Source organism: Macaca thibetana, chromosome 3 (genome assembly GCF_024542745.1).
Source record: "Macaca thibetana thibetana isolate TM-01 chromosome 3, ASM2454274v1, whole genome shotgun sequence".
Lineage (NCBI taxonomy): Eukaryota > Metazoa > Chordata > Mammalia > Primates > Cercopithecidae > Macaca > Macaca thibetana.
Window position 1 is genome coordinate 98,196,116 of NC_065580.1, and position 26,891 is coordinate 98,223,006.

At 40.9% G+C, this 26,891-nt stretch overlaps 1 protein-coding gene and 1 pseudogene across 2 annotated transcripts in view; both read right to left on the reverse strand.

Annotated features, from left to right (window-relative positions):
* The window catches only part of HIBADH (3-hydroxyisobutyrate dehydrogenase), a 316,476-nt gene that overhangs the window by 192,540 nt on the left and 97,045 nt on the right, over positions 1–26,891 (reverse strand). The gene's annotated exons all lie outside the window — the stretch shown is intronic.
* On the reverse strand, positions 20,574–21,988 carry LOC126950059 (phosphatidylethanolamine-binding protein 1-like; annotated as a pseudogene). The gene has a single exon (XR_007724043.1). The product of XR_007724043.1 is annotated as a phosphatidylethanolamine-binding protein 1-like (transcript).

The window sequence follows — 26,891 nt, forward strand, 5'->3', positions numbered from 1 at the left end:
AATGCAGGGAAACTGTGTTCAATTATGATTTGGAGTTGTCAATAAAGATAGATCATAATTAAGAAACCAATAGTACCCAGGTCCATACGTGTGCTATTTGTACTTCTATCTTAAGTGAGTAGGACATTATTAAGATTCAGGGGTAAACAGGTGACTCTTAATGTATATCTCAAGGTTGAGAACCACTGGTTTACTAAGTAGGTTGTACGTGGGTGAGAGACTATGTAAAAGAAAGTCCTGTTTTCTTTTGATATGTATTGTCCACCTAACTGTTGATGTAAAGTAGTTGTGATATCATAAACATGTACTGATGATGTTGGCCACCATTTACTGAGCCTGCGGTGATGTGGACCAGCCTCTGCATTAAGTGCTTGACATTCATTTTCTAATTTAACCTTCACAAAGACTCTTGTGTGAGATATCCTAATCACAATTCCATAAAGAGTGAATTGAAAATTAGAAAGATTAAGCACTTACTATTAGTAATTTCGTACCGAGCCCAAGTTTGAGCCTGGATTTGTCTGATGCCTGGCTGGCAGTAAAGAGGCTGTGGTTTACCTGGCTCAAGCATGAGCTATATGAGTCGGGGAATGAGTGATGAATGGCTGGCCTTGAGGAGGTTCACCACTAGGGTTTGGAAAATAAAGATATCCTTTAAACATGAAATAGAAATGTTTAGTTAGTTCTGATGTATTAGTCCATTCTTGCACTGCTATAAAGACGTACCTGAGACTGGGTAATATATGAAGAAAAGAGGTGTAATTGACTCACAGTTCCACAGGCTCTACAGGAAGCTTGATTGGGAGGCCTCAGGAAACTTACAATCATGGGCAGAAGGTGAGGGGGAAGTGAGCATGTTCTTACATATTGTAGCAGAACACAGAGAGCAAAGGGGGAAGTGCTGCACATTTTTTTTTTTTTTTTTTTTTGAGATGGAGTTTTGCTCTTGTCGCCCAGTCTGGAGTACAATGGCGTGATCTTGGGTCACTGAAACCTTTGCCTGCTGGGTTCAAGCGATTCTCCTGCCTCAGCCTCCTGAGTAGCTGGGATTACAAGTGCCTGCCAGCATGCCCAGCTAATTTTTTGTATTTTTAGTAGAGATGGGGTTTCACCATGTTGGCCAGGCTGGTCTCAAACTCCTGACTTCAGGTGATCTACCTGCCTCAGCCTACCAAACTGCCGGTATTACAGGCGTGAACCACCGCGCCCGGCCTTGCTACACACTTTTAAACAACCAGATCCTGTGAGAACTCACTCACTATCACAAGAACAGCAAGGGGGAAATCCCCCCCATGATCGAATCACCTCCCACCAGGTTCTTCCTCCAATGTCAGGAATTACAATTTGACGTGAGATTTGGGTGGGGACACAGAGCCAAACCTATCACCTGGGATGTAATATTGTGTCATTATACTAAAGTCCAGATGCCAGGCTAGCACTCTAGGTAAAGAACACAAGCTTCACCTTTTTAGCATAACATGAAGCTTTCCACCATACATTGATGAGTTTGATACAGTTTATTCCAACAAACCTATAATATAATTTATTCAATCAACAGGGCAATCAGTTTAAAGGGAAAAGAAATAAACTTTACCTACCCATGAGGGTAGGAGGAATGAGAGAAAGAATGGGGAAATTAATACATATAAATGTAGAGAGAAGGAAGGAAGGTGGTGTCTTCCCATGCTGATATCATTAATATTAGTAATAATAATGATGATGATAGTATTTTAGTCAGTTAGAGCTGCTGCAACGAAGTGTCATGGACTGAATGGCTTAGAAACAACAGAGATTTACTTGATGCAGTTCTGGAGGTTGGAAGTCTGAGATCAGGGTGCCAGCATGGTTGGTTCTGGGATGGCCCTTTTCCAGGTTGCAGACTGCCAACTTCTCAATGGATTCTCACAAGGCAGAAAAAGGCCAAGAGAGTTCTCTGAAGGCATTATAAGGGCACTAATGCCATTCATGAGGGCTCCATCCTTGTGACATATTACCTCCCAAAGGCCCCTCCTCCTAATATCATCACACTAAGGGCTAGGATTTCAATATATGAATGTAGGGTGTGGAGGGGGGGGATACATTTAGTCCATTATAGATAGGAAATTTTTTGAATATTTATCATATGCAGGCACTTATGTGAATATTTCATAACTATGAAATAGGTGCTATATGGATGATAAAAAGGTTCAGAGAGGTGAAGTAATTTTCATAAGGTCACTCAGGTCTATCAGACTCAAAAGCTAAGAAACAGTACTATTTCTTTATCCATGCGTGTATCATCTATTATCCAACCAGGATGTCCTTCAAATCTCCCTCTAAGAAGGCATGAAGACTAAGAAGGGTGTGTAGAGAGAGTATGTGGGTGATCTGAGATGCAGTTTCACTGGATGGGATTCTCAGGAGGGTGTGGACACCACTGGTGAGAGCCTAGTGCTGTTTCGTTATTGTAGTGGGGGGAAGTCTATGCTTTCTCAGCCTCACTGTACTTATGAACTTTGTGTTTTCTTTACATTCTTTTGTCTTCAATCATATTCCTTTGGGAAATTCCAGCTTGCTTTGCTGTGCTGAGAGTAACAATGTTCTTTTGTTCATGTCTGAGCCAGAGAGTTTCTCTGCCAAGGGTAGAGGAAAGGATGTGATAGGATGGGGGTGGGCATGGAGTTAACAGTGGATATCAAAGTGTGAGAAGCTTAAAAGGGTGACCCATCTGCACACACACACTCCTGGGTCGTTTTCTCCTCTATGTACCATCGCAAGGGAGAGGGCAATGAAAAATGGCGAACATCTTTCTACTTCAACTTGCTATGTTGTCCCCTCTTGGCTGTAGATGCTCTCTGTAAAACAGGCATCCAGTGGAGCATATGTAGGGTTCTCTGGGGACCCCTATAGGGGTCCTCCCCACTGTTTAGTTCTCTGACTAGAGAGAAGCTAGCCTGATGCTTTTTAAAATCCACCAACCTCCTCTCCTTTCCCTCTTTTCCAGTCCTGCCGCCCCTTGATCTTGCGTCCTCTTGCCCACAGGCAGCCCACTTGGGCGGGGCACCCCCAAGATGGCTCAAGCCTATCTGTCTTCGTCAGGGTCCACTCAGATCCTTGCCAAGCCCAAGAGAAATCTGACCAATTACTCATACAAAAACAAAACAAAACAAAACAAAACACACAACTGTTTCCACTGACCCATTTGTGTTTTATCAGCTAAGGCTAACAAGGTGCCGTCTTTGAGTGCACCTGTCCTCCTACCTCAGCAAGGGAGCAGCCTGCTCCTTAACCATCCACTCTCCCTTCCTTGTTGTCACTCCCTGATTCCTTTTTCCTTATGCTCAAATGGGCACAAAGGATAAGTAATATCAGGGCATAATTATAACTTCAGCTGGGGAATGACTCTCTCCACACAGGCCCTTTCCAAATGTACAAATTTACCAGAGATTCTCTTACTGTCTTCCTCATGTGGCTTGGCTTGGGAATGGAGAAGGAAGAAGCACAAAAGAAGTGTGGTGAAGAGAGGGGACTCACCACATAGCTAAAGGTTTTCTTGAGAATTGTGAGTGGGAAGTACAAGCACCTATTTTCCTCAGTTTTAGGATCTGATGTTCTCAGCTTTGGGGTTTTCCCAGCAATCAAGAGGCGACAGGAAAAATCTTACTTAGCTTTCAGTTATATGTATATTCATGCAACAGCAAAGGTGCAGAAATATGTTTATCTCAATCATAGGGTCGATATGATAATCAAATGAGATAGTCAAAAGGCTAACAGCTCCAGCCCACGGTATCTCTTAAATTAGTGTTAGCCATTCTAGTTCCACAATCCCTTACTTGAAACCTGAAGGGCTGACCATATTCTAAGATTCAGGAGTTTTTGGACTTTAGAATAGTAATTCCATATGTTATAGCACCTCCAGGGAGTCTGGAGCAAAGCCTTCTGATCAAATATTCATATTTCTGCAGTGAAATATATAAATAGTAACAGTAAATGGTTTAAATAGATTTTAAATAGCCTAACATCAGTTCAGGTGATAATTTGCCACTAAATGAGTTCAGACTAGTCCAAGGTTTGGCATTTTGAGATGTGACAAATTGTCAATTTCAAGAGTTCTTTGGATTTCAATATTTCAGATGAAACTTTATGGACTTGTATTAAGAATACAAGGTCTTTGTCTTAGGAACTAAAGCCCAACAAACCAAGTGCTACACTATAGCTTTCCGTACTGACAGTTTCTGTCATTGTGTCATTGACCTGGCCCTTCACAAAATAAACTGTGCTTTGTTTGACCCATTCATATTTTCCTTATCCAGCCTAAAACAATGCCCTTTCTAAGTGCATCAATTGTTCTCCCACTCTGGCAAGAGTAGTTGGCTTCTAGTAGACAAGGCCTCTTGGGTGACTGTAACAGTACAGAGATTTATTAAAGGGTGCCCTGCTGGTTAACAAGCATTCACACAACTCTGAAACATGCCTAAGTTATAAGTAGGGATGGTCAAACACAAGGCTGAGTTCATTGGGAATTTTGCTCCCCTTAAAGAGTACAGAGTACACTGTTTAGTCATTAGCCCCTTTAAAATGTTTCATTCTGGCTACTGTCCATTGATTAGATATGCCATGAGCATTGGCCAAGCTCCAGGTAATCAAGGGTTCCTTCTACTTTTGAATGACTGATTTTTTTTTTTTTTTCAGTTTAAAATAAGGTAGAATGAAAACCATAAATTTAATCCACAGAGTCCCCAGATTACTTGCAACTATTATTTGACTTGGGATATTTACTACCAATTAGTTGACTCATTTAAAATAATGTATGGTGGAAAGCTTCATGTTATGCTAAAAATATTTTTAATATAAACTTATTATAGCAATGAGAGATATTTTTAGCACAATTTAAAAAGTGCCCTAGAGCTTTAGAATTGAAAGAGTATGTTAATAACTTCCACAGAGTTGGCATGAAATATAATTTTCAAGAAATATGTGGGATGATAAACACTTAATTCAGAATATTAGTTACCCCTATATGGAGGGGAATACAATCTCTGGGAGTACACAGAGCCCTTCTTTATCAATAAATCAATACTCTGAGAGCTTGATTGATAAAGTCAATATTGATAAAGTTTTGATAAGGTTTTATTTTTAAGGGGGATTAAGGGTAAATGAGAATTTATTATTCTTTGTTTTCTCCCCTCCCCTCCCCTCCTCTTCCCTTCCCTTCCCCTCCCTTCCCTTAGTTTCCCTCCCCTTTTCCTTCCCTCCCTTCCTCCCTTTCTCCCTTTCTCTCTTTCTTTCTTCTTTCTTTCTTTCACAGTGTCTCACTCTTTCACCCAGACTGGAATGCAGTGGCATGATCATGGCTCATTTTAGCCTCAACCTCCCTGGCTCAGGTGATCCTCCCACCTCAGCCTCCTGAGTAGCTGGGACTATAGGCGCATGTCACTACATCCAGCTAATTTTTGTATTTTTTGTAGAGATAGGGTTTCGTCATGTTGCCCAGGCCGGTCTCGAACTCCTGGGCTCCAGTGATCTGCCTGCCTCAACCTCTCAAAGTGCTGGGACTACAGGTGTGAGCCACTATGCCTGGCATTTATTATTCTTTATGCTTTTTTGAAAGTCTGAAATATTTCATGATAAATTAACTATAATATACATATAATTTCATGAATTCGTCTAGGCTAGGGTAGTGAAGCACAAAATAGACTTCTATATCATACATCTTGATGACGATGAACTATTTACTAACCAGCTATCCTTCCATGAGTTTTCTCCTCCTGTCCTCCAGTGATCAATATTTCTTCATCACTGGCTGTCCCCCAAGCTCAGAATTCATTTTAGAAACTAGTTGTTAGACAAAGGGAAAGTCCTCTCCATACAAAGTCTGTGAAAAATGATTTCATTTTAATGTGAGGTGTGACATTTTATTCTTAGAAGGAGCTTAAAAGCACTCCTAGCCTCCCCCAAGGCTCACTGTGGTGAATATTTCTGCTTCCTTGCTCAGTTCTTGCATTGTCTCCTCCTGGCCTCACCTTTGCATGAGGCAGAAGTCGGTCATGTTATCTGTATTTTTGTTCTAGGCTTCCTGTCTCATGGAAACTATTGAAAATAAGGCATCATTACTGCATGGGAGTGGCCCTTCCCAGAATTCCAGGCTCTTTTCCATAAAAATTTATATGTGAAAAGAGCCACAGTCCGTATTAGTCGGTTTTACAAAATGTGGGAAACTAATAGTGGGTCTACTCGGTCTTTTCTAAGCAGAAAAATCTCCTTGAAGGCAGATATTAAAGCAAACATTTTGAAAATGCTCATTTAGCACTATTTATACAAACTTTAGTATGTTTAAGAATTTCTCATATTAAAATAGTATTCTCCTTTTATGCATTATTACAGCAATTATGTAACATTCCATTATGAGTATAGTTCAGATAAGAAAGGTCTTTGATATCATACACGTATGCTACATATGTGTTATGTGTAATGCCTACAATATGATTGTTCATAGAATCTTGGAGAAGTATGTTTGTCTGAAGTAAAATACACTAAATCTGAAATCCTTACATAAACTCGTGATTTTCAAAATTTGTTGCTTCATTAAAAAACACTGAAGTTTTGTTGGAGCTGTTTACCTTCTACCTGTGGGCAAGTCTCTGTGGAATGGTCAGCTCTAAAGCCTTCTAACTCAGTAGCTGTCTTTACTAGTAACTCCTTGAAACAGGTGTGGGGAATATCAGGAGCAGAACCAAAGTCCCAGAAGTCAAGATCTGGCAAGAGTGTCCAGAAATGACTGATATCACATTAAACAGAGCAGGGAACGTAAGGAGGGAGAATGAGAGGCATGTGTCCTTCAAGTCCCTTTGGTTTGCTGAATGAAGACAGGACCGTGATTTCCTTGGTTCCATGGGCAGAGGCCTGGTCAGTCTTGTGTTAATGTGCACAATGGTACAGAAAAGGATCAGTCTACTGCGGTAAGGAGCTCAGAGTAAATTCAGTACTATTGGAAATGCAATCCAAAATTATGTTTTTCAAAGGACAGGGGCAGTTCCATTATGTCCAGGAAACGGAGAAGCCAGAGTTCAATTGTGGAATAATATGATGGTCTATGTTTCTTTTCTTTCTTTTCTTTCTTTTTTTTTTTTTTTTTTTTTTTTTGAGATGGAGTCTCGCTCTGTCACCAAGGCTGGAGGAGATTGGTGCGATCTCGGCTCATTGCAACCTCTGCCTCCGGGTTCAAGCGATTCTTCTGCCTCAGCCTCCTGAGTAGCTGAGACTACAGGCGCCTGCCGCCACGCCCAGCTAATTTTTGTATTTTTGTAGAAATGGGGTTTCACCATGTTGGCCAGGCTGGTCTTGAACCCCTGACCTTAAGTGATCTGCCCTCCTCGGCCTCCCAAAGTGCTGGGATTACAGGCGTGAGCCACCACCCCCAGCCAATGTTCTACGTTTCTAAGGGTTAAGTTAGCCACAGTACATTTGTTTCTAGGCAGTGACCTCAAGAAGAGCCTGTTCTAAAACGGAAGCTTTTCTGAGACATTACTACACTGCTGACCTCAGTGTAGTAATCTGACAATTCTTTTAGTCTCTTCAAACTGGACTGGAAATAATGGTAACTAAACTATATAGGGCCTTGGCATTTGCAAAGTGTTTTCTCCCATCCCTAAATGCATGAGTCAGACTCTGGACAGATAATCAATTGGTGGCAGATAGAGTAACTCAATATAGCAGGTTTACTGATTTGGCTTTGATGAGGACTCTGAGCTGTATAACATGTACATTCATTTATTTAAATTTTATATATATATATATATACTTTTTTTTTTTTTTTTTTTGAGATGGAATCTCACTGTCACCCAGGCAGGAGTGTAGAGGCACAATCCTGGCTCACTGAAACCTCCGCCTCCTGGGTTCGAGTGATTCTCGTGCCTCAGTCGCTGAGCAGCTGGCATTACAGGTGTGCACCACCATGCCCAGCTAATTTTTGCATTTTTAGTAGAGACAGGGTTTCGCCATGTCGGCCAGGCTGGTGTGGAACTCCTGGCCTCAGGTGATCCGCCTGCCTTGGCCTCCCAAAGTGTTGGGATTATAGGCATGAGCCATTGTGCTAGGCCTATTTTTTTAAATAATATTTTTTGAGTTTCTCTTACGTGAGCACACTGTTCAAGGCATGGAGACATTGCAGTGAATAAAACAAACTAAGTCCCTCTCCAAATGAAGCCTATAATTTTTACAATCGCAAAGATGACAAATGTGAGTTAATGAAGAGTATTATTTTTAAAAAAGCAGGATAAAGGACTAGAAAAAAGAGTAAGTAAGTAGGCTGAAGGACTAGAAAAGTAAACAGGATAAGAGGGATGCTGTTTTGCATAAGGTAGTCAGAGAAGGCCCCTCTTAAGAGGTGACATTTGAGCAGAGGCCAGAATAAATTAAGGAAGCACACTACGTGGCGACCTGAAAGAACGATATTCCTGGCAGAGGTGACAGCATGTGCATAGGTCCTAAGGCAGAAGCATATTTGCATCATTTTTTCTTACTTTTTATTATGGAAAAATTTAAACAATACAAAAGTAGACAGAATTGTATAACAAACTGCATGTATTCATTAATCTGCTGCTATACTGCCAACCAATTAATCAACACTCCCACTGGATTATTTTAAAGCAAATCAAGACATCATATAATATCATCCAAAAAAATTCAGTATGTATTCCTAAAGATAGGAGCACTTTTCTTTGACATACCACATCACTGTCATACTTCAAAAATTGTCAATAATTCCTTAATATCATTGAATATTAACTAGTGTTCAACTTTCCCAGATTGACTTATATATATTTTTACTAGTTGGTTTGTTAAAAATCAATATGTAAATAAGGTTATCTACAACATCCGAAAGATAGCAAGGAGGATGGTGTGGCTGGAAAGAACATAGCTCAATACCAAAGCTTACAGCTTCACAGAGAGGGAAAAAAAGCAGGATTGGAATCAAGAAAGGAAGTGGGAGAAGGAAGTGGGAGAAGGAAGTGGGAGAAGGTGATCAGTAGTTATGAGGATGCAATGAACGGGCCAGTGCTGGTTGGCAGAGGTGCACAGGATTCTGTCAACATTCATGAGAAGTGTCGTCCTGTGGGTCCCAGCTCCAGGAGGAGCAATATAGAAGATGCTATTGCCCCATCCTTGAGATCCTTGGATCTTCTTGCCCCAGACAGGAGAGAATACTAATCTTTATATACCAGCTCCTAATTCTCACAATAGCCCTGCAAGATGATAACTGTTGTTTATAAAAGATGAAAGAGGCTCAGAGAAGTCAAGTGTCTGGTGTGGTGTGGAGAATGAATTTGAGCACTGGCCTATCTGGCCCCAAAACTGACCTTCACTTTCTGATATTATATCCTAAATCTATTTCTTTATTGTCCCCATCACAAGGGCAAGGACCTTGTCTGTTTCATGCACTGTGATATCCTTGGACCTAGAAAACTAACTGGCACATGGAAGAAACAAAAATATATATATTAATTTAAGGTATCAATATACATGTTGTATAACCTTGGGTCTCACCGAAAATGCTTTTGCAGGGATTGACTCAATTTCAGATCAATTTCTGTATGTCTATGGCTCAACATGATACTTTCTACCTCTCTCTACTTTCTTTATTTTTTCTAGATCCACAGGTCTTCGATGGCTTGGAATACGGTCAGAGTTAGGCAACATGAAAATAGCTCAGGAATGACCCCAACTGAGAGACTATTTTATACTTACTAGATCAGTAAAAAGAAAGGCTGACTATATCAAGTGTTGGTGAGGATGTGGACTAACAGGAACTCTTACATATCACTGGTGAGAATGTGAGTTGATAAAATAACTTTGGAAAACCTTGGCACTGTCTTGTAAAATTGAACTTCTGCATATTCTAAGACTCAATAATTCCACTCCTAGGCCTTATTCCTGGAGAACTCTTGTACCTCTTTACAGGAGACTTTCATGGCAGCATCATTCATAACAGCAAACAACAACAATACTTTGTAGTTCTTTTCACAGTGGAATGAATTCATAAACCACGCTATTGTCAAACAACAGAATTTTATACAGCAGTGAAAATGAATGTGTGAGCTACAGCTACCAGCAACAATATAGATGAATCTTGAAAACATACCCTTGGGTGAACAAAATCAAGTTGCAGAAGACTATTTTAAATATGTTGTTTTTATAAAGCACAAAACAAGGAAGATGAAACAGTGCAAAGTTTAAATATCTGTGTATTTATATCTATCTACTAAAACCGTTTTTTAAAATATAGGAAGAACAAATGCAAACAAATCAAGATTTCAATTACCTCTGAAAAGGCAGCAGAAAAATGAGAAGATTCTGTGAGGTAAAGGAGAGAAACATATGTAGGTAGGTGAAAAAAATAGATAATTTGTCATTCTTCTTAAGTTTGGGTGGTGTGTTAATGGCTGCTTATTTTATTATAACACTTCAAAGCTCAGAAATTAACTACGTGACTTGTTTTGTAGGTATCAAATAAATAAATAAAACAAGCCAGTCAGCAGGATGGAGCAGTGTGTGAGGGCATCCTGTCTGCCATCCACACAGCCATCTGCTGGCTGCTGGCAGGAGTGTGTTTTGGCATCTGGATGCTGTTGTTTACTGTATGGTGGGTGCCAGGAGGTGTGCTGAATCCCTTAAGTGAGAAATGAAACACTTGCTCAAACTTGGAACTCCCAAGTACACATCCAGTAATTACACACCAGGGAGCAGACTTCATTCAGGGAATGCATAATTTATTTGTGCTTATACATTCCTTTACTGTTTGACAATGTAGTGATCACACCGAGAGGTACCAAGGATTCAAATGTGTTCTTTTATAAACATTTTTCTTCATGCACATCACGCTGCATAAAGCTGCCAAAGATCACGCCTTAAGTTCACTGAGCTTCTTTGCCACAGACGTGGAGGCACACACATTCTCAGCTACATGTGTAGAATTAATGTGTCTGATCTCATTCGGTCTCATGTGAGAAAAGTCACAAATTTCATCCATCTTTCTAGTACAGTTTCAGGAGCCCTGGCAGCTCTTGCAATCTATGAATGGGGTAACTATTAATTCTAATTAAGTGTCAGAAATGAAAATAGAAAACATACAGAGGGACTTTTTCCTTAATAAGAAATGTTAACACCATGTGATCTTAGCTTGTGCCAAAGACAGTAGTTGTACTGGAGTTTAAGGTGTCAGACTGTTTTGAAGAGTTTTAAAAGTATGTTGAAAAGGAATTTATTCATTCTTTTTAATGATAAATTTTAGAGAATAAAAATCTATGCTTACTCTCCCCACAATGAAAATGAAGATTTATAAATTATCCAGAAAATATGATCAATGTAAATAAACTGGTAATCTAGATACCTTTATGTTTTTGGCTTATATTGTCAACTGAATGTCTTTATCCCATGAATCAGAAAATTGCTATATCTCCATTTTACTTTCTTCAAATTACACACAGTGTTAATAATTACTCTGGCCTACAAGATCATTTTCTTGCAAATTAAAAAAAAACTTTGAATAAGCCAATTGAAGAAGGCCATGTGCATATATATAATATGTAAACATATATGTGCATAATACATGATATATAATACATACATATTATATATGTATCTAGTAACAGTATACACATATTCAAATACATATATATGGAAAAATTTTTTTTTTCTTTAGAGTCAAAGTCTTGCACTGTTGCCCAGACTGGAGTGCAGTGGCATGACCATAGCTCACTGAAGCCTGGGACTCCTGGACTCAAGCAATCCTCCCACCTCAGCCTCCTGAATAGCTGGGACTACGGTCATGTGCACCATGCCCAGCTAATTTTTTTTTTTTTTAGACAGAGTCTCACTCTGTTGCCCAGGCTGGAGTTCAATGGTGCGAATTGGCTCACTGCAGCCTCCACCTCCCGGGTTCAAGCGATTCTCCTGCCTCAGCCTCCTGAGTAGCTGGGATTACAGGCACACGCTACCATGCCCGGCTAATTTTTGTATTATTAGTAGAGACAAGGTTTCACCATGTTGGCCAGGCTGGTCTTGAAACTCCTGACCTCAGGTGATCCGCCTGTCTCGGCTTCCCAAAGGGCTGGGATTACAGGCATGAACTACTGTGCCCGGCCTGCCCAGCTAATTTTTAATTTTTTTGTAGAGACAGGGTCTCACTATGTTGCCAAGGCTAGTTTCAAACTCCTAGGCTCAAAACAATCCTCCTGCTTTGGCCTCTTAAAGTGTAGGGATTACAGGCCTGAGCCACAGCATCTGGCCAGGAAAAGCATTTTTAAAAAACTGCCTAGTATTCTTAGAATATGTAGCAGTGGGTTTAAAAAAATAGACATTAAAATGATTTTCTATTATATTAATTCACATGTAACTTTTTAATTTTTTTTTTTTTTTTTTTTTGAGACGGAGTCTCTCTCTGTCTCCCAGGCTGGAGTGCAGTGGCGTGATCTAGGCTCACTGCAACCTCTGCCTCCCAGGCTCAAGTGATTCTCCTGCCTCAGCCTCCTGAGTAGCTGGGATTACAGGCGCACGCCACCATGCCTGACTAATTTTTTGCATTTTAGTAGAGATGGCGTTCCACCATGTTGCCTGGGATGGTCTTGAACTCCCGAGGCGAGGCAATCTGCCCACCTTGGCCTCCCAGAGTGCTGGGATTACAGGCATGAGCCACTGTGCCCGGCCCACATGTAATTTTTAAAACTTATGATCATCAATAAAGAATGACACTGCACACAGCATGATGTACGTGTCCTTTTGTAGCTTAAGGGTCTGGTCACGCTGCTGGGACTATTTCTTACATAGTCATTAGTATTTTCCTTTATAAACATTTGATTCTTGGGCTCCATGATTATACAATATCCATTTATTTATTCACTAATTTATTCAACAAATATTTATTAAATATTTGAAAATAATACTGTGAGATGCTGTTCACTTTGGTTCTGGGGCCACAATGATGGACAAAACCAAATATGACTCTTTACCTCACAGAACCTTCTGTCTAATGCTAAATATATTAATGAAATAATCACCAAAGAAATTTTTAAAATTTTTTTTTAAATTTTGAGATGGAGTCTTGCTCTATTGTCCAAGCTGGAGTGCAGTGGCATGATCTTGGCTCAATGCAACCTGTCTCCTGGGTTCAAGTGATTGATTCTCCTGCCTCAGCCTCCCAAGTAGCTGGGAAATACAGATGCCTGCCACCACGCTCGGCTAATTTTTTTATTTTTAGTAGAGCTGGGCTTTCACCATACTGGCCAGATTGTTCTCAAACTTCTGACCTTGTGATCCACCTGCCTCGGCCTCCCAAAGTGCTGGGATTACAGGTGTGAGCCACCACGCCTGGCCCCAAAAAGGCATATAATTATGAAATGTGAATAAAGAAAAGTATGTGGTGCTGAAAGATTATAATGGAAATATGCCTTAGTTTGGGAACATCTCAGAAGGCCTTCCTGAGAAAGTCATGTTTAAGGTGAAGAGGGCCTGGTATACAGAATCAGCCATTTGAATCTCATTTTCTTTAGAATTCTTTTTAATGGCTGGTGTTTTGCCAAAGTTACTCTCCAATTACTTTCAAAGTTGTATGATTAGTTATAATCAAATACACAAAAACTGAACACGTACTACGTGATGAGTAGTATAAGTATTAAAATAAAGTTCTTCCCTTCAATGAGTTACTTAGGGTAAAAGCACAATATGATAATATAAAATAAAACTTATAAGCAAAATAAGAGATATACAAGCTAGAGTACAAAAGAAGGAAAGCTTTCTTCTAGTTAGAAGTAGATTCTAGAGCATTTTCACAAGCTTGTGGCATATATCTTGGGCCTTGCAGTGTAGATAGGAGTTTGAAGATACAGATGGGGGGAAGTAATTCAGTACGATGTAGGGATGGGAAAACATGAAATATATTCTAGAAGTTGTGGGTCTAGTTTGAGTTCTGTAAGAGGAAGTGGTGAGAGATGTGGCTGGACAGTTAGACTGGAATCAGCCTTTGACAGTCCCTGATGGCCATTAATTTGTATGGGCGTTTGAAAGTAGTGGATGAGCCAGCCTCGGTGGCTCACACTAGTAATCCCAGCACTTTGGGAGGCTGAGCTGGGCGAATCACTTGAGGCCAGGAGTTCCAGACCAGCCTGGCCAACATGGCGGCACTCCGTCTCTACTAAAAATACAAAAATTAGCCGGGTGTGGTGGCTCACGTCTGTGATCCCAGCTACTTGAAAGGCTGAGGCAGGAGAATCACTTGAATCCAGGAGGCGGAGGTTGCAGTGAGCTGAAATCCTGCCACTGTACTCCAGCCAAAAAAAGAGAGGGAAGGAGGGAGGGAGGGAGCGAGGGAGGGAGAGAGAGAGAGAGGGAGAAAAAAAAAAGAAAGAGGATAGATAACTCCTTAGATGTGTAAAGAAGTGAATGATAGATAACTCCTTAGACGTGTACATCCAGCCTTGCTCAGCTCTCCTACTCCATACTGTGGCTCTAGGTCAAGAAAATGATTAACTCTAATATCCCCTGTCCGTTTCTGTTCCTTAAGCTGGGCAAAAGTAAGGCAGATAAATTGTGTGCATTTGGAGGAACACAGAAGGACTATATCCTTGAGGTTAGGGACCTTGTCCTATTCATATTGCTATGCCCATCGCCTCACATAAGCCTGGCATTTGATTAATAATAAGTAACTGTTAGTTCCCATATTTATCTACTCAGTCACTAGGTAGAAACAATAAAGATCAAAACCCATATATTGCCCTTTTTTAATTACATTTTTTATTTACAAGACACCGAACAGACATAACCAAATAAAATGTATTTTACTGGAACTTGGCTTGAAAAGAAATAGGTACAAAAGGCATTCTTCGGACATTTGGTGAACTCTGAATATGGCTGATTTATAGAAAGATATTATGAAATTATTGTTCATTTTCCTGGGTGTTTGCAACTTTCTCAAATGTTCAGAAAGCATACATATAAGGCAAATATATAAAAATATTACCAATTGTTGAATCTGGATGGATGATATGCAGTTATTCATTTTACTATTCTTTTAACTTTTTTTTTTCTTTTGAGACAGAGTCTCACTCTGTTGCCCAGGCTGGACTGCAGTAGCGCTATCTCTGCTCACTGAACTCTACCTCCTGGGTTCAAGAGATTCTCCTGACTCAGCCTTCCGAGTAGCTGGGATTACAGGCACATCCCACCACGCCTGGCTAATTTTTGTATTTTTAGTAGAGACAAGGTTTCACCATGTTGGCTGGGCTGGTCTCGAACCCCTGACTTCAGGTGATCTGCCTGCCTCAGCCTCCCAAAGTATTGGGATTACAGGCATGAGACACTGCACCCAGACTTAACTTTTCTATATGTTTGAAATTATTCATAATAAAAAGTTAGGGAGGCTTTTCATTTCAAAAATCAGTGTTTTTAGTGTCTAGTAAAGAAAGGAACTCTGGCTTATCAGGAAAACAGTTTTTACTGAACCGGTAGTGGACAGCTCACAGATCCTCTGGGAAGGCTTGAAAATCATAATATGGGGGACCAGTCCTTCCAAGAACTACTCACCTTTCCCCCACCGTCCACACAGCTGGTTCTGCTAAAACTGATGCTACAATTACTGTCATGTCTCCCTCTGGAGACCCGATAGTTTCCACCGAGCTGCTGCCTCTCCTGGGCCAGAATGAATTCTATATGCAGCTAACTGGTGGAGCCCAGGCCCTGATAACAAGGGAATATGAAAAACACATTTCTTACCTTTTCAGTATTTATAATGGAATACAAAATCTGCCTCATAAGGTGGGGGATTCCCTAAAGCAAGGTGGTTAAGATGTTGATTGGCCAAGAACAATAACAAAGGTCAACTACAGAAGTATGTATTAATTATTATCATTTTTTTTTGAGACAGAGTCTCGCTCTGTCGCCCAGGCTGGAGTGCAGTGGCGTGATCTCGGATCACTGCAAGCTCCGACTCCCGGGTTGACGCCATTCTCCCGCCTCAGTCTCCCAAGTAGCGGGACTACGGTTGCCTGCCACTACGCCCGGCTAATTTTTTTGTATTTTTAGGAGAGACGGGGTTTCACCGTGTTAGGAAGGATGGTCTCGATTTCCTGACCTCGTGATCCGCCCGCCGTGGCCTCCCAAAGTGCTGGCGTGAGCCACCGCGCCCAGCCCAGAGGTATGTATTATTGAAGATGAAAGTTACACTCCTTCACAGACACATAGGAGACATATGAAAAAAGAGTTATACCCCTTTCCAGAAGTCATCACAATTTTACATGTATCCTTCCATATATACAGATAGATATAAATACATATAGATATATAAGATACTGGTAAAAAATGTATTTTATATAAACAATAATAATGGTAGTAGCTAACATTTACTGAATAATATCTGTGTACCGGATACCATTTTGAAATACTGCTTATGTAAACTAACATATTTACGGCTGACAACACAATCCTCTGATACGGGTACTAACATTATCACTCTAATTGTCCTATAAGAAAACCGAAGGTTAACTAAATATTTAAACTATACAGGTTTCCAGAACTAGTAAGTGGTGGAGCCAGGATTGTGAATTCAGATAGAGCATACACTCTTTAAACATAGCCTCTCCAATACCTATTGTTTATTATTTTCCTTATTCACTTACAATATGTGATTGTCTACTTCATTCTTTTAATGGCTACATATTATGGGCATATCACAATTAATCTAACCATTCCCCCGTTAGTCAACATTTAGCTTGTCTAAGTTTTCCCTATTCAAAGTAATAAGTCCTATTAAATATTTTTCTGCATATGTGTAAGTATTTCCAAGAGTCCTGGAAGTGCAGTTGCTGGTCAAATAGTACAAACATCTTAAATTTTATGTATATTGCTAAATTGTCCTCTAAAAAATTTTGTACCAATTTACATCCCACCTCTCTGAGTATGAGGGTCTCTTTCTGTTACGTCTCTACATTTGTACCAATTTAATGGTGAAAAGCATTTCATTGTGATTTTAATTTGTTTCCCTGATCATTAGTGTAGCTCAGCATCTTTTCACACGTTCATTGACTGTTTATAATTTTCCTTCTATGAATTGCTTGTTTACGTATTTTAATCCATTTTTCCATTGGTTAATCTTTTTTTTTATTCGAAGGTGCTCTTTATGAAAAAAAATTCCTTTGTCATGTTACTAATGGTTAAACTTTATGTAAACTGAGAACAAATAATTTAAAAAGCAAGAGACGTGTGTGTGTGTGTACGCACTTGTGTGATTAAAAAATCAATCAGAGGGTGCAGCACACCAACATGGCACAAGTATACATATGTAACAAACCTGCACGTTATGCACATGTACCCTAGAACTTAAAGTATAATAATAATAATAAAAAAAATTTTAAGCCTTCTTAAAAAAAAAAAATCAGTCAGAGGTGAAATCTGCACAGGGCCTGTGGTCTAGTTAACAGTATGGTACTAATGTCAATTCCCTTACTTTGATATTGTACTATAGTTATACTAAATATTACCATGGGGCAAGCCGAGTGTATTAGTTTCCTAGGGCTGCTGTAATAAATTATCACAAACTGGATAGCTCAAAATAATAGGAATTTGTTCTCTCTTAGTTCTGCAGGCTAGAAGTCTGAAATCAAGGTACTGGCAGGTCCACGCTCTCTGAAGAGTCTACAGGAGGATCGCTTCTGGCTTCTTCCCCAGTTTCTAGTGGTTTCTTTCAAATCCCTGGTGTTCCTGTGCTTGTACATATAGTACTTCAATGTCTGCCTCTGTTGTCACGTGGTGTTCTCTGATTCTCTGTGTACCTATGTCCAAATATCCCTCTTCTTACAAGAACGCCAGCCACCGGATTGGGGCCCACCCTAATCCAGTATGACCTCATTTCAACTTGATTATATCTGAAATGATAAGGTGATATTCATCGGTTCCTGGGATTAGGACTCAAGCATATCTTTTTGGGGCACACAATTCAACTCAGATACTGGGTGAAGGGTACAGCACACTCCCTTTACTTTTTTTTTTTTTTTTTGCCACTACCTGTAAGTCTAATTATTTCAAAATTAAAAATTAAAAAAAATGTATCTGGAAAAACATAACAAAATTATTAACAACGGTTACCTCTTTAGAAGATTTTACATTATATTTAATACACTTCAGTTCAGCTTGGCTTTCCTTGGGAGTTATGGTATATGACTTTTGTCATTTAAAAACTAAAAAAGAAAAAAAGAAAAAGAAATTTGGGAGAAAAGAATGGTCTTGTCATTAAAGCACTTAGATCTTAGCCTTTTGGAAAGAAACTTTAGTAGCAGTGTGAAGGGATGGTAAAGGGATGGTTTGATGCTAGAAGCTGAGAGACTAGATAAGAAATGCGTGCACTTATCAAGGTGAAAAGAGATCAGGACCTGAGCTGGGAACACTGGTAGGGAATGGCAAGGAGGAGATAAAGGTGACAAACATTCAGAATGCAACATAGACAGGATTTGGTGACTGATTGCATATAGTGGAGTAAGTAAGAGCGAAGAGTTGAGACAAGTTCCCAGGTTCCTGGCAAGCAAGACTGGGTCCTTGGTGTTGCCATTCATTGAGGAGATAGGCTGGTGATTGTCCATTTGCCCCAACAGAACTATTCTCCACTCATTACCTCACTACTTTCTGCCCCAAGGAGCTGACCTCAAGAGACCAAATCCCTGGACTCCTTTTATCTCTGGTTTCAGGTTGGGTTTGGCCAATGACTGGTGTTAGCAAGAGATCAGAGAGAGGCCACAGCTTCTGTCAGAGAGCCCTTCCTCCATGCCCAGGTCTCAAATGCTTCCCTGACCTAGTTGGGGGATAACAGCTTCCTCTCTGTTGTTGCTCCTCTCTGTTGTTGCTCCTAGAGAGAAACTTTATAGGATTCTTAAAGGGTCCCATCATTAAACTCTCATCAATGACTTACAGAGTGTGTCATCCATTTCCTGCCAGGACCTTGATTGGTACAGAAAAGGAATACAGGTGAAGGGGAGTGAGGTGAGAGAAAGATGGCAAATTCGCTTTTAGAAATGTGGGGCTGGGCATGGTGGCTCATGCCTGCAATACCAGCACTTTGGGAGGCCAAGGCGAGGGGATCGTTTGAGGCTAGGAGTTTGAGACCAGCCTGGGCAACATAGCAAGACATTGTCTCTACAAAAAATGAAAAATTAGTCAGGTGTGGTGGTACATGCCTATCATCCCAGATCTTCAGGAGGCTGAGATGGGAAGATTGCTTGAGTCCAGGAGGTCGAGGCTGCAGTGAGCCGTGATTGTGCCACTGCCTTCCAGCCTGTGAAAAAGCAAGACTCTGTCTCTTTGAAAAAAAAAAAAAAAGGGGCCAGGCACGGTTGCTCATGCCTGTAATCCCAGCACTTTGGGAGGCCAAGGCCAGCGGATCACGAGGTCAAGAGATCGAGACCACCCTGGTCAACACGGTGAAACCTTGTCTCTATTAAGAATACAAAAGTTAGCTGGGTGTGGTGGCATGCACCTGTAGTCCCAGCTACTTGGGAGGCTGAGGCAGAAGAATCACTTGAACCCGGGAGGCGGAGGTTGAGTGAGCCGAGATTGTGCCATTGCACTCCAGCCTGGCGACAGAGACTCCGTCTCAAAAAAAAAAAAAAAAAAAAAAAAAGCTGGGGTTTAGGATGTTTGTGTGACATGTAAGTGGATATCTATTATATGTAGGGTTGATGTCAGGAGGAAAGCCCGGGCTGGAGATAGAGATTTGGTAGATCTGGTAGTTATTAATAAATACATTAGTATATTTGGCAATTGAAAATATGTAATCATAATCGGAAATAATTTAAACCTGAAGGGACTGATGGCTGGACTCTGAGGAAGATTAGTACTTATGGGAGCAACTGCAAAATGAGAAGCCCACAAATGAAATTGAGAAGGCATATTCAAAGAAATAAAAGGAAGACCAGGATGCAATTGTATCCCAAAGGGGATAAGGAAAAAGTTTTAAGCAGGAAGGAGTGAACAATTCTATCATTAGAACTTCTTGGTTGAAAAGTTTGTGGAATAAGGTCTGAGAACTGAAAAGTAGGTTGGGAAATGAGGGTCATTGATGACCTTATCATGGTAACTTTCAGTGGACTGGTGGGGGTTGAGCACACTTTTTTTTTTTTTTTTTTTGAGATAGAGTCTTGCTCTTGTCACCTAGGCTGGAGTGCAGTGGTACGATCTTGGCTCACTGTAACCTCCGCCTCCCAGGTTCAAGCGATTCTCTTGCCTCAGCCTCCTGAGTAGCTGGGACTATGGGTACCCGCCACCACGCCCGGCTAATTTTTGTATTGTTAGTAGAGACAGGGTTTCACCACGTTGGCCAGGCTGGTCTCGAACTCCTGACCTCCGATGATCTGCCTGCCTCAGCCTCCCGAAGTGCTGGGATTATAGGCGTGAGCCATCATGCCCAGCCTGAGCACATTTTATGGGGTGAGGAATGCAAGATTAATGAACATGTAGCAGTATGAATTTTAGCCCACAACTCAAGCTTGTAAAGAAGTATGTTTTAATATATTCCACGAATTCAATTTCTGTTTTGAGTCTCCATTCTAGTTTTTTCGTTTTCATTCAGGTTTCCATTTTTATTCAACTATAAGCAAACAGCACAATTAACACAACATTCAGCAACTCCAGACCAGCTTTTCTGACTCCCATGAAGAACAATCAATTTAACAGACAAAGATGTAAGGATTCCTCCTAAGCTGTCAGCAAGCGCTGCTGCCGGTCTCCATGGCCACGTCCCAACAGCAGCAAAGCCACTCTCCCTCCTGCCTCTTCCAGGACTGCTCTTTAAAGGGGTCACAGCAACATGCTGATGCCTGTTGAGGCATCTGAGATGCACCGTGTTGGGGGTCCGCTTCAATGCCAGCCTCTGCTTGTCTAGGTGAGCGACATCACCATAAAAACACGTTGTGTACCATTCTGGACTCAGGTTCACAAAGGCAGAGGCAACCAATCTTTTTTTTTTTCTTTTTAAACCTCCCTTAAAGATTCTTCAATGCCTTGCTCTATCACTGTAGACCTGGTCTTTTTCCCACCTGATTTTTTCTTTTTTACATTCCGGGTTGCTATTTTCAGATTAACAATTTGATGACCCCATCACAGTACCAAAATATCCCCCAAAATGAAGTTCAAATTTGATCAAAACATAAATCAGAGTGAGTAAAATTATAAAGGTCAGGCAGCAGGAAAAGTCACCCTCAACCACCATCTGACTGGTCAGGTGTCGTCTGTGCCAAGGTGGGCAGGAAGAGGAGAAATCTATTATACATGCAACACTGAACTGGGAAACAGGGCTTGGGTCCTCCAGGACAGTTGAGGTCCCCAAGCTAACCCCCTACTTCCCAGACAGCTGCTCGTACAGTTTGGGCACATAGTCGTCCCACTCGGCCTGGTAACATGTGCCCGCCACCGGGGTCCCGAGCTGGTACTTTTTATGGAAGGACGCCACCTTGAATTTGTCACGTTGGTTTCCAGATCGGTTGCTGAGGGGGCTCGTCACACTTTAGCTGCCTGGCCTGCTCGTAAACCAGCCAGACATAGTAGTGGAGGCCTGTGCCCTTGGGAGGCCCTGAGCCCACATAATCGGAGAGGACTGTGCCATTGCTGATGTCACTGCCCTTAATGTTGACCGCCAGGAAATGATGCCATTCCCTGTATTTGGGATCCTTTCTGCTGGGAGCATCCGGGTCTGTCAGGACCAAGGTGTAGAGCTTCCCTGAATCAATACCATCCCACCAAATGCTGGTGGGTCTATTCTTAACCTGGGTGGGCGTCAGCACTTTGCCCAGCTTGTCCACCGCCGCCCCCGGCGTAGGTGACATGCAGCGGGTGCTGCGTCTGCTCATCCACTTCTTGCAGGCTCTAGGGCCTGGACCACTTGCTGAGGTCCACCGGCATGGCGAGGCCAAGCAGAGTGTGCAGCCGGGAGTGCCGCGGCAGGCTAGGCGCGGGCGGCAGCGGCGACACGGAGGCCTCAGCACACTGGCCCGGGAGGGCGCAGAGCCAGCGACCGCGCGAGAGCACGCGCCCCAGCCACCGCCCAGCCCCGCGCACCGCCCCGCTCCATTCTAGTTTTGTCAGGATTTTGAAATATTGCTCTGTACTAAGATAGGGTAGGGGATGTCTTGGAGACCTAGGAAGGTTAAACGGGCTGTGTGCTTTTGTCCACCTAGAGGTACCCTCCCATCCTCTCTGGCCCAGAGAAATCTGTTTCTAGAGTTGAGGGGGAGGAAAATGCTGGCTGTTCTCCCTCCACCTACATACCCCTGCCCTTGGCTTCTCCTCAAGCCATTTCTCTGCAGCCTGAATCCTCTCCCCATTTGTGGGGTTCGAGAGTCTGGAAACAAAAGCCAGAAAGATTTTCCTTCTACGTCCTTTCTTCAAGGCAACATATCTATGGGTGAAGGTTGGGAAAGTGGCAAGCTATACAAGGGGAAAATACCAAGAAAAATAGGTTAATATCTCAAATATATTATCACATCATATAGATTGATTCTTAAGAAGTTCAGCTGGGAAGGAAAGAAAAAAAATAGGATGCTAGTTGGAAGAAGATATGGGTTAAAAGGAGCTTCTTCCAGAATGATAGCAACTGTGCTTAAAGAAGCACAAGGAAGGTTCCTTACTTAAAGAGATCCTCCCCCCATGCATGGAAACCTCGCTTGACAGACTCATTACTTTATGCTCGTAGGTCCTTTTTTGAGATCCTAAGACTTGCACTAAGTTTCTCGTAGGCACAGAGATTATTACTGAGAATCAGTTTTTTTGTTTTTCCCCCTGGATAAGACTGCTTGGTGCCCGAGGGGTGGGGCTGTTAAACCTGTGAAGGGTACCTGAAAAAGAGGAAAAAGTATAGAAAAAGAAAGATTCAGGAAGGGGAATTTTGTCTACTCACAGCTTGTCTTAGAACTTGCTATATCACACTACGTAACCTCAGAAGCCAATTTTCACAATTAACTAATAAAATATATTACAAATTACTTTCTAAAGATGCTCAGCCTAAGTACTTAGTAATAATTTCATGTTTCCTTTTGTCCTCATGGCAGGATCAGCCTAGCCATGGTCTCTTGTGAGAATAAAGGCATTTCTTTCATCTATTAAACCCAATGCTAAATGGCAATAAATCATCATTCATTGAATTCTGCAACCTAAACTATACCTTACTGAAGAAATTCTAGCCCCTATGCATCATAATTAACATCAAGTAGCAGTAGAAAATTGCAGTACAACAAAGACCTACATTTTGGCAGCAACCCTACTTGGTTGGAACCGAATGAACTCTGAGCAATTACTTCAGGGGAAGAAAGAAAAATAAACAAGACAGGCTCTACCTATGAAGCTAAATGAAGCAGTAGAGTGGTTTGTCAGTCTGGGTCCAAATAGCAGAGAAAAACCACATAGGTGATATGAACAAGGAAAGTCTAATATAAAGAATTATTAACTATAACAGGAGATTGGAGTCACAAGGCTAATGGGAGTAAAAGGAACTCTAAAAAATATAAGAATGGCTGATATAAGGAGAGACACCACCCCTAGGACTGAGATAGAGTGTCCAAGCAAGATCACCTCTCAGGGCTGACATCTAGGCCCTGGAGAGGGCACGGCTGTGGGTCCCTGAATAAAGTCCCACAGAGAAGTCTCACAGAGAAATCCTTGTGTTGCTGAGCTGGTGAAACTTACTGGAAACTCACCTTCTGGAACTTGCCAGAAATCTACCATCTGGAACTTGCTAGAAATCTGCCCTCTGCATCTTGCTAGAAATATGCCTTCTGGAACTTGCTGGAAATAGATGGAAGATGAGGGAGTACCACAGAGACAATTCTTTCTAGAAGCAAGACAGTTGCTTGTAAAGACAAAAGACAATAGGAGCTGGAAGGAAATAGGGAGCTGGAAAAGTTTTAAAAATTGAAGAGACTTCAGCATGTTTAAAAAGACAACGGAAAAGATCTCGTGGAGATGGGGGTCTTGAATATAAAAAAGAGATGATGTAGAGTTCCTGAGAAGGTGGGAGGTGTTGAGATCTGTGAAATAAAAACATATTTGAGCCTAAAACTTTGATTTAGCCTTGGTTAAAATTAAACATTTGAAGATTATCTTAATAACATTTCCTTAAAATAATTTTTATTAACTTCAATTATCATTGATACACAGTGACTCACAAAATACAGGCATTTAATAAGAAACACTGAGAAGGAAGAATCTTGTTGACATAAGTACCTTAAAAATTCAAAGTACTTTGCTGGCTATTACTCTTCTCAGTAAGATGAGGAAGAGAGGTTAGAGAATATTTACATTCTAGTGACCTTTCAGTTGCACAAGGAACAAAGAACACTGTTAGGAGCCAATGGGGCAAAGGTCTTTCTGAAATATAAACCTCTGCAGGCTCTGTTTCTTAGTATAATAAATTACAGTTTCTCTTTTTGATAGTGCAAGAAACTTCCCAAAACATTCTATTTTAACTTCAAAGTTTCTGCTTAGTATTTCCAGACGTAAACTTTAGTGTAAAGCATGTGATGACCACAAAGTCCGTGATGCATTTGTTATAGGAAATTTTCTTTAATGTGCAAGATAGGAAGTCAAGGGAATTTACGGTGTTGGAAGTCATGTTAATGAAATTATAGCCTATGGACTCTAAGTTGGATACTGAGGGAAGCATTAAAAGAAGAAATGGACTGAGATGCTGATGAGTTTGAAAAATAGTTCTGCTGGGCATATCTGAATGAGCAAGTTAGAAGAATAGGAGGTTGTGGTCAAAGAGTAGGAGGCTTGCTTTTCAAGATGATGACAAGGGCCAAGGTGTGACCACAGAAATAGGTATCTGGAGCGGAGTGGAGTATTTGAGATGGGGGATTCAGGATAAAATGCTGGGATGTTGGCCTTTTCATTTTAATTTCATCCAAGTAGACAATGAATGGCTTAGAATGGAGAAGGAGGCTGTGCACTAGGTGACAGTCTTCACTGCATGAGGAACAGTGACTTGGAGATCAGAAGATGACAGCCACAGGGAGAGAAGACGGAGCATAACACAACAGTGTATACCTCAAAGGAGCAAAGGTGTTTTACAAGCATCTAGGTAGGTAATGGTTGGGAAACGAGCAATGAGTACATCAATAAAATCTAATAGATAGGGAAAGAGAAAATAACCCTATTTTAGAGTGTTTGGAATCCTCTCTTTCTTTGCCTATCCAAAGCCTACCATTATTCAAATCTCATTTTTAAAGCCTCTCTTTTTAGATTGAGATCATCCTGGCCAACATGGTGAAGCCCCATCTCTACTAAAAATACAAAAATTAGCCGGGCGTGGTGGCGCGCGCCTGTAATCGCAGCTACCCAGGAGGCTGAGGCAGGAGAATCGCTTGAACCTGGGAGGCGGAGGTTGCAGTGAGCCAAGATTGCGCCACTGCACTCCAGCCTGGGTGACAGAATGAGACTCTGTCTTTAAAAAAAAAAAAAAAAAAAAAAAAAAAAAAAAAAAAAGCTCTCTTTCTAAAACAAAGGTTTACAAAGGGTTTTTTTTTTTTTTAAATTAAGAATCATTTATAGCAAAAGGTATCTTTAATACAAATTCTAATGTAAACCATTGTTCTAAGAAAGGAGAACAACTTATTTGCCTGGCTTTTAAAACCTGTAATGTTTCTAATAAAATATGTCTATTTGAACTTTTTCAAAAATTTTCAATCCTTGTTTTGCTATCTAATTGTCCCATCCGTGCCTTTTAAATTATATTATTCTCACTATGTAAGCCTTTTCTTCATCTTTTCAAATCTTATCAGTCTTTTGAAGTTTAGAACCCAATCTCTTTTACAAAGTCTAGCTAATTTCAAAATTATTCTGTATATCTTTCTACTTTATTTCTCAGAGTCCATTTCCTGCAAATTTGACAGTTATCTATACCATCCTGTAATATCTTGACCTGATTTTAAGCAGTTTCAGGGAAGAAACCATGCTTGATTCCTTGTTTTTCCCAGAGCACATAGTAAATGAACAAAACGCTCTTAGTAAGAAGCAACATGACACAATGGTGAATGCATGAACTTTGGAGGAAATTATTTTTGGTTAACAATTTTCTTCCTGATTCCTTTGTCCAAGCTCTTAAATCCTGACTGGAAAGTCCTCCCCCTATATCTCCTCATCAAAATCATACCTCACTTTAACAGTCCAGGCCTGCCTCTCCCATGAGAAGTGTACTGCTAACACTAGCCTGTACTTTCTCTCATCTCTAAATATCTGTCTTCTTATTCATTTATTTACACTTTAGTTACCTACATTTTCATGGGCTCATTTCTTTTCTTCCTTTTGCTATCATAAGTTCCTCTAATGAAAGAACACTGTCTTTTAAATATAGTCAGCATATTTTCCCAATCAAAACACAGGACAACTGCCTACAAACTACTTGAAATTGTAGTTGTTCCAGAAAAATCATGGGTTACTCACTGATTTACTTTCCAATAATTCTCTCAATAGGTCTGCAATCCCTTATTTACCATTTTGAAATCTGAAAAGCTCTGAAAATTGGCCGGGTGCGGTGGCTCACGCCTGTAATCCCAGAAGGAGAATCGCTTGAACCTGGGAGGCAGAGGTTGCAGTGAGACGAGATCTTGCCACTGCCCTCCAGCCTGAGTGACAGGGCAGAGGGCAGAGACCCCGTCTCAAAAAAAAAAAACAAAAAAACCTCTGAAAATCAAATGTTTTCTTAACATTTGGTGGCAAAACCTGTTTGACCTGACTCATTTGTCATTAAAACTTGACCTGAACCCAAGGGCAAAGTGGCAGAACCTGACCTGAAAAACTTGATCTGAAGTGAGACTATACACCTCATTTATCTTAGTGTGATATTCATAATTGTTTGGGAAAAAAAGTTGACTGTGGGTGCTGCCCCA